Source organism: Oryctolagus cuniculus, chromosome 2 (genome assembly GCF_964237555.1).
Source record: "Oryctolagus cuniculus chromosome 2, mOryCun1.1, whole genome shotgun sequence".
NCBI lineage: Eukaryota > Metazoa > Chordata > Mammalia > Lagomorpha > Leporidae > Oryctolagus > Oryctolagus cuniculus.
Window position 1 is genome coordinate 56,406,030 of NC_091433.1, and position 12,321 is coordinate 56,418,350.

The following is a 12,321-nucleotide window of genomic DNA, read 5'->3' on the forward strand; positions in this document are numbered from 1 at the left end:
ATCTGTTTCACTTTTGGAATAGGGGACATCAGACACTCATCACCCAGGGATAAGACAGGTGCATTCTTTCAAGACACAGCCTGGCCCAGAAGGAAGACATTGACCCTTAGTGGGCAGGGATTCCCAATCATTTTTCATCTTAGCACACAGAATTCCCATTGATGCACTTTTCATTTGATGGATTTTAAGCACACAGTGAGCATTTTGAGACACAGTGAGCATTCAGTAAATATTTGCTGAATATAAAATAAATGAGTTTTAAGTACTTCACTTTTAGAAATTAACAGAACCAGGATTGTCAGATATTTGAGGAAAACCTCTAACATGAAAGAGAAAGATCTAAAGAAATCAAAACACCAAGCAGATGAGAGAAATCCAAAAGAAACAGCTATAAAGGCAGATGAGAAAACAATATTGTAAATAGTACACTAATTAAAACTCTCAGACAGACAAGAGAAGATCTAGGCCTCATAAAATTAGATCCAAATTCTATTTTAAAATGAGAGAGACTACAATCTAACTTTGGGGGTATTAAAATACAAAAGTTGAAGTTAAAAATTCAATGGAAGTTCAAAAGAAAACCTTCCCTAAGTATAACAAAAGACAGAAAAAGAAGATACAAGATGAGAGATTTGGAGAATCAAACTGGTAGTCCAACATATAACAAGTAGCAGTTCTAGAACAAGAAAAATGAAGAATCAAAGACAATCAGCAGAACATTTCTCAAACCAGAAGATAACCAGTTTCTATGTGTTGAAAGACCTTATCAAGTGTCCTGTACAATGAGTAAAGGCTCACACAAGTACACATCATTGTAAGACAAAAACAAAAACAAAAAACAAAAAACAATAGTAACAACAACAAAAAACTATCGCTTCCCAATCCAGTCTCCTGTCTCACTTCTAAAACAGAATTGAATATCATGGTAAAGAGAGGAAAATAACAGCTAATGGATGGGAATGAGTAATAAGTAAATATTAGACTTCTTACCAGCAAAACCTTGAAGGCACTTCAGAAAGTTCCAGAAAATGGAATTAAAAGATAAGTTTATCTTCATACAAAAATATCTTGAAATCCATGCATATGCATGGACTTCAGCAAATTCATGGCAAACAAGTATTATGAAAAAAACCATATATGGATTTCAAAATGCTTTTGCACCAAAATAAACTTTTCTTCTAATTCCATTTTTCCACAGATTGTTTTTAGATTATTCTCATGTTTTCCAGAGGACAGCTGAGAAACACCTTCAATAATGCTGAGGAACATATAGTTTCACAGTTGTACCAACCAAACTGTCAATCATTTCTGAAGACAAAAATGTTACCTCCCACCCATTCATTCTAAGATTGTACTCCAATCCAATAATGGAAGAACAAGAATGTGGAGGACTCGGTATCCAAAAAACAGAGAATTCAATTCATGAGGGCGGTGGCTCAGCAGGATAGTAAACAGCAGGGAGATAGTGACTTCAGGAGGCCCATTTCCAGGAAGAGCAGGGAGCCCATAGATGCACTGATACAGCAGAGCTTTGGGGGGGAATAACTTATACATACGTACTGGAGAGTTCACGGAGTGTTTGGGAGTCAAAACTAAGGAAAAATACACAAGAAACAACACAAATGAATAATAGATGTTCCTAGATTCAAGAAAAAAAAACAAAAAGTTCTAGGGAATAAAAGGAAATATAATCACAGTATACTCCCCACTTTTCTATAAAACAATATTTAATGATTAACCTAGTGAAGACATCAATTACTCATTTAACAGTTGCAACAAAAATGTGATTTATTATGGCAGGAGAATAAATAGGGCAAGCAACTGGTCAGTGGAAAAAAGAGTTAAAATTTCACTGGCTGTGGCTAGCATTGTGGCACACTGGGTTAAGCCACCAGCATCCCATATCGGAGCAGCTGTTCATGTTCTGATTACTCTGTTCCAATCCAGCTCCCTGCTAATGTGCCTAGGAAAGCAGTGGATGATGATCCACATGCTTGGGCCCCTGCCAACCATATGGGAGACCTGAATGGAGTTCCAGGCTCCTGGCTCCTGGCTCCTGGCTTTGGCCTGACCTAGTCTCAGCTGTTGTGGCCACCTGGGGAGGGAAGCAGTGGATGGAAGATTTCTTCTCTGTATCTTCCTCTCTCTCGGTCATCTTGTCTTTCAAATAAACTAATTTAATTAATTTTTTCTCATCTGCTATAACAGAATGTCACATAATAATATCTAATATTTTTTAAAACATGGGAGTATAGCATTAAGTAATGTAAAGTCAAATAACATAAAAATAGCTAAAAGTATTATTTTTAAGTAACTACGTTTGTGGCATCAGACTGTAGGTAAGCAGGAAGGCAGAGCAAGGTACTACCATTTTTTCAATAAAAAATTGTCTTTAAACTATATATTTGAGGGGCCGGCGCAATGGCTCACTTGGTTAATCCTCCGCCTGCGGCACCAGCATCCCATATGGGTGCTGGGTTCTAGTCTGGGCTGCTCCTCTTCCAGTCCAGCTCTCTGCTTGTGGCCTGGGAAGTCAGTGCAAGCGCTTGGGCCCCTGCACCCTTATGGGAGACCAGGAAGAAGCACCTGGCTCCTGGCTTTGGTTCAGCGCAGTTCAGGCCATAGTGGCCATTTGGGGGTGAACCAACAGAAGGAAGACCTTTCTCTCTGTCTCTCTCTCTCTCACTGTCTTTAACTCTGCCTATTTAAAAAAAAAAAAAAAGCAAGCAACTATGTATTTACATGAACAAGGATCTTCAGAAAAAGTAATGGAAAATGAGTATTATGAAAAAACTATGTGTGAATTCCTATGGTTTTATGCCCCAAAAGAAATTCATCTTTTAAAACCATTTTCCATGAACTTTTGAAGTCCCCTTGTAAATAAAATAAATATAAAATAAAAATGAAACATGAACACAGATTTGTCTTGATGTTTGTCATATTTCAAAAGATGTTGCTGGAACCAGGATCCAGAAATGTTTGTCTGGTGTGAACTGATACTAAACACAATTCCCACTGTTGGGTTCCAGGGTTGTTGTGTCATTTTGTGTACATGTGACTGTGTGTTCAGCTTTTGAAAGAATGCTTACCCTTTATTGCTAACCAAGGCTTTATTCACTTCCATTGCTAATCACTTACCCTGGTGTACTGATGTAGAGTATGAATGAGAACCCGCAACCTCTCTTTCCCTCTACTACAGCTTTTCCTTTGGTCTCCCTCTTGGCCTTCTTAGAGGAAGGTCACCACAGGCTCACAGCAAGACACACACACACACACATACACACATACACAACACAGAGGGTAGACAGGCATGAAAGTGAAAAAAAGTCCTCGTATAGTATTATTTACTTATTTTTCCTTCCATTTCAAGTAAATAACGTAATACCGTACCGGATCAGTCCCCATTTTCCTAGGTGAAGTGGGGTAGAGTGGCAGGGAGAGGGCAGGTGGACATGGAGTGTCTTCTTGAGCTTAGACTGTGAAGTAGCCATTCCTATGTGCTAAGCCTTCGGTTGTGCTCTGTGGGAAAAATCAAAAATTAGAAACAATTTTTGTTCCAGTGGCCTTGCATATGTATTTTTCCAATGATAAGGCTATATTCCTGTAGAAATTCCAAGTTTCCTTTAAAATCCAAACAATCCTAAGAAGTGTTGTAGATTTTTAAACTATTTTTTTCTTCTTCCTGCTGAGCTTTCTGTGAAAATGGGGTTTAGGCAGGCATTTCTAGAGGGTAAATGAGAAGAATGAAGAAAGGTGTTGAAAAGTGAAAGGATAAAAGTAACAAAACTCCTGCTTCTGTAATTTCCCAATTGCATTAAATAGTGACTGTGGCTTTTCTCAACCAAAGGGGAGAATCTATTTCAGTAAATTCTTTAATGTTTCTGTTAACATGAATAAACCTCCCCAATGGCCTTTGTTACTCAGCCTTTTACTCAGGAGGGATGACAAAGGATTTACCATTCTTTCATAATCCTCATACAAGTACATAATGTACATACAAGTACATGCTTCAAGTTTATGATCAGTGAGAAGAATTTCCCATTGTCTAAATTGTATGTTGGCCTCCCTATGTTGTTTCTTCCTATGCAGAATTTAGTAAAATATTTGCTGGAGTAATTAAAATGCCCAAGGTGTCCATTTCCACAATACGTAAAATAGAAAAAATGATCTTAGAGCAGTGACAACAAGCATGATCTATATGTACTTGAGAGAGGAGACAATATTCTGATTATAGAAAGAAGGCATAGAAAAGTACTCAACAGCAGTGTGACAGAAGCAGTATGGAAATTATTAAGGCAGTAAGCGAGATGGGCCATACGCTGAGCAAGCAAGCAGGGTTTGGCAATGCTGCATCCATTTAGTGTAGTCACTAAATCCTCTACTCAAGGAAGCAGGAAGAGCTGGATCCTGACTCTGCTGTTTATTAGCTGTGCAACCTCAGGTAGTTACTTAAACCACATAAGCTCCAAGTACCTCATCCTCAAAACAGGCATCAGAACATTACCTAATTTGTTCAGTAACATCTCTGTCTACCATGTGCCAGGATCTAGGGGATACAGTGGTGATTAAGGCAGTTATGGTCTTAGCCCACTTTAAGCAACAAGCAGTCCAAATCGGCATAAGTATTCTGAAAGGGAGACATGGGAATGCAGCAGAGAAAACCAAATGAAAAGGAAAACCTTTCTGAAGCCAAGGATTTTCACAGACAGTGGATTTCAGAGGACCTGGAAAAACCACAGAAAGGATTTCAGACTTTACCCTAAGCATGAGCAGAACTGATTGAAGGATTTTAGGTGTAATTCATTTACAGAAGTTTTACAAGGATTACATGAGAAATTGTACATAAAATTTTTAGTGCAGTTCCTACCCAATAAAGCCTTTGCATCTCTAACCAAAGTGTAACTTACCCTAAAGGGAATATAGCTAAACTGGGGCTATTTAGACATCACAAATCCCTTCCTCAACATTTTTGTTTAACAGTCATTTAGTGAGGAGGTACAGAAACCCGTTTTCTATTAATAAAACTAATGTACTTTATATTCCAAATAAGGCTGCATCAATTACATTGAACATAATGTTTTAATTTATGTGAAATTATCTATTAATTCTTTTCCTCATTCATAATTGGATATTGTCAGCACTCAGACCCATTATACACAGAAGTAAATCATGCAGCTGTGACACAAAGTGTTCTTTTAAATGAGTTTTTTTCTGATTTCATTTAACAAAAGTTTTCCTCATTTGTTTAACTCTCTTTTTTCCATTTTCGTTTGCAAGCTCCCATACTAATCACATATATTCAGGAGGTATTCATTTATGTTTTAAAAATTACTTTTTATTTTTCAGGTAAAAGAGCACTATTCCATGTGTTATTCATTTTCATAGCTTCAGCTTCCAGTGACTGCCAGCTTTGGGCAGTTTTCAGATCTCAGGGCTGACGGAAGTCTTACTCTTCCACTGGGGACTTTGTTCATGTGTCAGAAAATAGTCCTCAGTAGAGGGATTGAGACAATGAAAATTGCCCAACCTTCCAGCTTTCCTTCCTTTCATCTCTTTCATTATATCAGGAGTAACGTGTGGTAACCTGAGTTACCTTTTAGCATATTTCTGATTCCTTCCACGGATGCTCAGCATGCCTGACAGCTGTATTTCCCACGCAGAAGCCTGAATGATCCAACCCTGAATTCAAATCTGATGTAAATAAAGCATTTTAAAATATACACATGATTTTTAAGAAATACATAAGACACTTGTTCTACACAAGCACATGCCTATATACCCTTGAAATATTATTTTTTTCTTCTCTGATAAAATTTTTACAAATTCTGATGGTTACAAGCACTTTAAAAATACTGGTATTTTTAGTCCTCAAGGCAAAGACAAACAGAAGATGGAAAAAGGCTTGAAGGCCTGGGTAGAAATTAAATAGGCTTTCTAGGAGGGTTGAAAAGATGAATGGAGAAGGTAGACAGTGCTCTGGACAAAAGACACAGTGAGAGAAAATGAGCAGCGATGGTTTGCTTATAGTAGGTCAGAGGGGCAATAAGTGGAAAATCTGAATAAGATGGAGTTGGGGCTTGGATGGATATGGAGCATTAGTGATTCAAAAGAAGACAGAATATACCACAATGATGGCTATAATCTCCAGGATGAAAAGAGTATATATATATATATATATATACACACATATATATATTTTTATAATATATTATATAATATATAATACTATATAATATATTATAAATATATATGTATATATATAAGACTATATATTTGATTCTACAACTCCTTCACTTTCAAATGTACAAAAAAAAATTTTTTTAATTATAAGTATGAAAAAATGGCTTCAGAGATCAATAAATCCCTGGATAGAATAAATACATTTCCCAGGGCTGGCGCTGTGGCACAGAGGGTTAAAGCCCTGGCCTGAAGCACTGGCATCCCATATGGGTGCCGATTCGAGTCCCAGCTGCTCCTTTTCTAATCCAGCTCTCTAATATAGCCTGGGAAAGCAGCAGAAAATGGTCCAAGTCCTTGGGCCCCTGCACCCACGTGGGAGACCTGGAAGAAGCTTCTGGCTCCTGGCTTCAGCTGGGCGAAGCTCTGGCCATTGCGGCCATCTGGGGAGTGAACCAGAGGATGAAAGACCTCTTTCTCTCTGTCTCTACCTCTCTCTGTAACTCTGTCTTTCAAATAAATACAATAAATATTTAGCATGTAAGTAAGTAAATAAATAAATAAATACATTTCCCCTTAGAGACTCTAATAAAGAAAACAGTGCAGATGAATGCTACTGCACATTGAGCAAGCTTGCATTCAAACAAGTGGAGAAAACGAATCTGAAGTGAGATTGCTTCAAATGAAAATGCATGACTGAGAGCTTCTTCTCACTCCTCAAAGGGAGAAGTTACCTTAATTAATGTGGTATATTGTATTGCATTCTATAGTTCATAACATATTCAAAATGAATGGATCAGCTATACAGTGTTTTATTTAAGGGGAATTAATTAAGCCAGCCTGAAATAATATATATAAAACCATGAAATTAAAAGGATGATACCAGTGAAAAGTTAAAAAAATCTCTTAATATGTCTATTGAAAGAAAACTATTAGTGTTAAGTATAATGAGTTTAATAGCCTAAACCAAAGCTAGCACAAAGGTATGAATGGCTAAGTCATTGCCATTGGCTCACTTTTACTCTAGCTCTAAATCTGAAATCAACCATGCTAAATTTTTTTAAGCATTGGAATTTTGTAGAATCGTTTTAAAATTATATAGGATATAAGATAAAATATTTTCTGTTTTCCTTCAAAATTCTGGGAAAGAAATTGCAGAGTAGATAATTTTAACTGCCTTTGCTTATACACATTCCCATTTAGAGATTTTCCCCTATTTTTGATAAATGTGCTGGATTTTTATATGTGAAGTTTCAGTAGAAAGCATTTGTCTTACTGTGTTCTTAGTTTATACATCTTTGGGAAAGCCAGTCAAAAGAAAGACATGAGAGCTATTTTTAGGAGCTTTCCTACATTTTTATTGCCTTTTAATGAAAGAGAACTTTGGTTTTTTGAGGAGGAGATGATAAATAGTAGGGAGTGTGAAGTTTAAAAGAGCATATATCTTAGCCATAAATTCCATAATATGGATACAATCCTCTTTGTTTAGATCTCTTAATTTTTCTCTCACCAATGTATAGTCTGTTTGAGAATCATTCACATTTAAGCTATATGTACATAATAAAATCTTGTGATGAAATAGATGGAGAAAAACACAGGAATCTCCTAAAACATAAAGAGCAAAACCAAGCAAATAATTAAGAGCAAAAAAAAATTCCCAAATAAACAAAAGTCCATTTATATTCAGAGTGAGAGAGCACATAAAATTCTGAGCTTATACATCCTGCTGAGATGTTAATTTTCTTAAGAAATGAGAAAGACTCTACAAGCTCCCAGAAAACAGAGAATGGGAAACAGGAAGATTAAAAAAAATTACCCATAAAGAAACAAGAGACAAGAATCAGACTACATTATACTTTTATCAATCAGATGCTATCATACATTGGAACAACTTACTCCTATACAAGAAGTTTTCAAAAAAATTAATGAGAGGAACTGGCATTGTTGCTTAGCAGGTAAAGCCACTGCCCACAATCCTGGCATTCCATATGGGCACTGATTCCTGTCCTGGCTGCTCCACTTACAATCCAGCTCCCTGTTAATGGCCTGGGAAAAGCAGTGAAAGATGGCTCAAGTGCTTGGGCCCTTGCCACCTATAAGGGAGATACAGAAGTAGCTCCTGGCACCTGCTTTGGCCTGGCCCAGCCTGGGCCATTGTGATCATCTCTGTCTGTCTCTCCTTCTCTCTCTGTAACTCTGACTTTCAAATAAATAAATAAATCCAACAAAAAGCTTCATAAAAATACATAATATGAAAAATTATTCAATAGATTTCAAAGTATTTATGCATGAACATGAAGTTATCTTTTTTTTTCAAGTTTTTTTTTAACTTTTATTTAATGAATATAAATTTCCAAAGTACGACTTATGGATTACAATGGCTTCCCCCCCATACCGTCCCTCCCACCCACAACCCTCCCCTTTCCCACTCCCTCTCCCCTTCCATTCACATCAAGATTCATTTTCGATTATCTTAATATACAGAAGATCAGCTTAATATACATTAAGTAAGGATTTCAACAGTTTGCTCCCACACAAACATAAAGTGAAAAATAATAGATGATTTTTTTTAAATGATGATGAAATCAGATCAGACCTATTGTCATGTTTAATCCCAGTGAGAGTCAAGTTGGGAATTGATAATTTCTTTTTTTTTTTTTACAGAAGATCAGTTTAGTATGCATTAAGTAAAGATTTCAACAGTCTGCACCCCCATAGAAACACAAAGTGAAATATATTGTTTGAGTACTCGTTATAGCATTAAATCTCAATGCACAGCACATTAAGGACAGAGATCCTACATGAGGAGTAAGTGCACAGTGACTCCTGTTGTTGACTTTACCAATTGACACTCCTATCTATGGCATCAGTAATCTCCCTTTGCTCCAGTCATGAGTTTCCAAGGCTATGGAAGCCCTCTGAGTTCTCCGACTTTTATCTTGTTTAGACAAGGTCATAGTCAAAGTGGAGGTTCTCTCCTCCCTTCAGAGAAAGGTACTTCCTTCTTTGAAGACCTGTTCTTTCCACTGGGATCTCACTCACAGAGATCTTTTGCCAGAGTGTCTATCTGCCAACAACAAATGCTGGCGAGGATATGGGGAAAAAGGGACACTAACCCACTGTTGGTGGGAATGCAAACTGGTCAAGCCACTATGGAAGTCAGTCTGGAGATTCCTCAGAAACCTGAAGATAACCCTACCGTTCAACCCAGCCATCCCACTCCTTGGAATTTACCCAAAGGAATTTAAATTGGCAAACAAAAAAGCAGTCTGCACCCTAATGTTTATTGCAGCACAATTCACAATAGCCAAGACCTGGAACCAACCTAAATGCCCATCAACGGTAGACTACATAAAGAAATTATGGGATATGTACTCTTTAGAATACTATACCGCAGTAAGAAACAACGAAATCCAGTCATTTGCAACAAAATGGAGGAATCTGGAACACATCATGCTGAGTGAAATAAGCCAGTCCCAAAGGGACAAATACCACATGTTCTCCCTGATCGGTGACAACTGACTGAACACCAAAAAGGAAACCTGTTGAAGTGAAATGGACACTATGGGAAACGGTGACTTGATCAGCATAGCCCTGACTGTTAATGAACAACTTAATACATTATCCCTCTTAGTAGTTTTTTTGTCTGTTCTACTTAATATGACTGGTTTAATTCTGTAATTAATACACAGTTATTCTTAAGTGTTGAAAATTAACTGAAATGTGATCCCTGTTAAACATAAGAGTGGGAATAAGAGAGGGAAGAGATGTATAATTTGGGACATGCTCAGGCTGACTTGCCCCAAATGGTAGAGTTAGAAACATACCAGGGGATTCCAATTCAATCCCATCAAGGTGGCATGTACCAATGCCATCTCACTATTCCAAGTGATCAATTTCAGTTCACAATTGATCATAATGAAAGGACTAAGAGTCAAAGGGAGCACATAAACAAGTCTAGTACCTGCTAACACTAACCGATAGAATAAATAAAGGGGAGAGTGATCCAACATGGGAAGTGAGATACTCAGCAGACTCATAGAATGGCAGATGTCCTAAATAGCACTCTGGCCTCAGAATCAGCCCTAAAGGCATTCCAATCTGGCTGAAAAGCCCATGAGAGTATTTCAGGCATGGAAAGCCAAGACACTCTGGCAAAAGATGAAGTTATCTTTTAATTCAATTTTCCACAAAACTTTTGAAATAGTCTAGTATTTATTCAGAGCCTCAAGGAAAATTTAGAATTTTAAAATTATTTTAGTATGTATATACATATACAAACGTATGTAATTTCATTTTTGAAGGGATATTCACATGACTTAAAAACAAGAGCAATATAAACATATACAGAGAGAAAAATCCTACCTCTGCCTTCATCTTCCTTATAGGTAAGTAGATTTATTATGCTTCAGTATATTATTTTTATACTCTTTAAACAAAATTATTAATTAATACACAATATTAATGCACAGCTTTATATTCCCCTTCCTACACAAAAGATAATGTACTACATATATTGTATTACTGTACTTTTTTAAATCACTTAAAAATAATGTTGGAGACTTTCCAATTTCAGTACCAAAAAAACTTCAGTGATTCTTTTTTCTAGCTTCCTAGGCCTGTGTAATGTGGATATACCAGAGTTCTTGTGATCAGTGGCCTATTTTTGGGTATTTAAACAGTTTCCAAGTTTGTAGTATTATAAGCAATCCCAAACTGATTATGTTGTATACATGTTATTTTTTAAATGTTCATATGTATCTCTGGTATTATTTTCAAGTAGTGAGATGAATTTTCCCCTCATAGTTCTTCCACTTTGAAGTCCTGAAAATAATGTCTCAGGACACTGGTTTTCTCATAGTCTCACCAGAAGAGTCTGTAAACTGTTAGATTTTTGTCAATGAAATATGTAAAAATGGTAACTTTAAATTAAATTCACATTTCTCACATTACTATTAAGGTGTTGCTTATTTTGTTATGCTTGGGGTCACTTATGTATTTACCTTTAAATAATCAGTTTTTTGGAGATTGTTATCTTTTATTTCAATTTCCACACTTGATCTTACCCAAAAGGCCAAGAAGCAATTATTATTTCAATTTCCAAAAGCTATTTGAGGGACCAGTGCTTTGACTTAGCGGGTAAAGATGCAGTGCCGGCATCCCATATGGGCGCTGGTTCAAGACCCGGCTGACCCACCTCTGATCGGGCTCTCTGCTATAGCCTGGGAAAGCAATGGAAGATGGCCCACATCCTTAGGCCCCTTAGGAAGCTCCTGGCTCCTGGCTTCAGATCTACATAGCACCAGCCGTTGCAGCTAATTGGCGAGTGAACCAGTGAATGGAAGACCTCTCTCCCTTTCTCTCTCTCTCTCCCTGCCTTTTCTTCTCTCTCTCTGTAACTCTGATTTTCAAATAAATAAATCTATAAAAAAAGAAAAAAAACTATTTGAATATTAAGGAAATTAGCCTTTGTCAATGACATGAGTTATAATCCTCTCTCCATGACCCCACTAATTTTTCATTTATCTTTCGAGTTTGCTTATGCAACTTCCTTATAGGAGTTTTTGATTTTTATGTAGTCAAGATTATCACTATTCAGTGACTTCTGGATTTTGTAATACATTAAGAAAGACCTTCTCCGCTCCAAGGATATACAGTGATGTATTCCTGTAGTACTTCTAGGATCTTATTTTTAAAAAATTTGATCCCTTGGGAATTTGTCTTGGTATAGATGTGCAAAGTTAACTTATTCCAGGTAGCTAATTGTTCCAACATCAGTAATACAAAGTTCATATTTTCAATAAACAGGATACACAGAAACTCTGGATTACATTTTTATGATTTCCAAATTGGGGAAGGCTCTTCTAGCTGTAATACCAAATCCAGTACTCATGTAAAGCTAAGATTAATAACTGACAACATAAAATTTTAAAATTTCATTTTTACTCATCAATTTGTGATGACATCTTTATTACACACTAAATTGCTGTATGTGTTTTTCTTTGTTTATGGACCTTATGCTTTCATGCATGGATATCATATTATTTTAGTATTTTACCTTATGAGTTTATAATTACAGAGAATCCTATCACCAGCTACATGTTTGCCTTATGTCTCTGTCCAATTCCTATACCTCATGGTTTG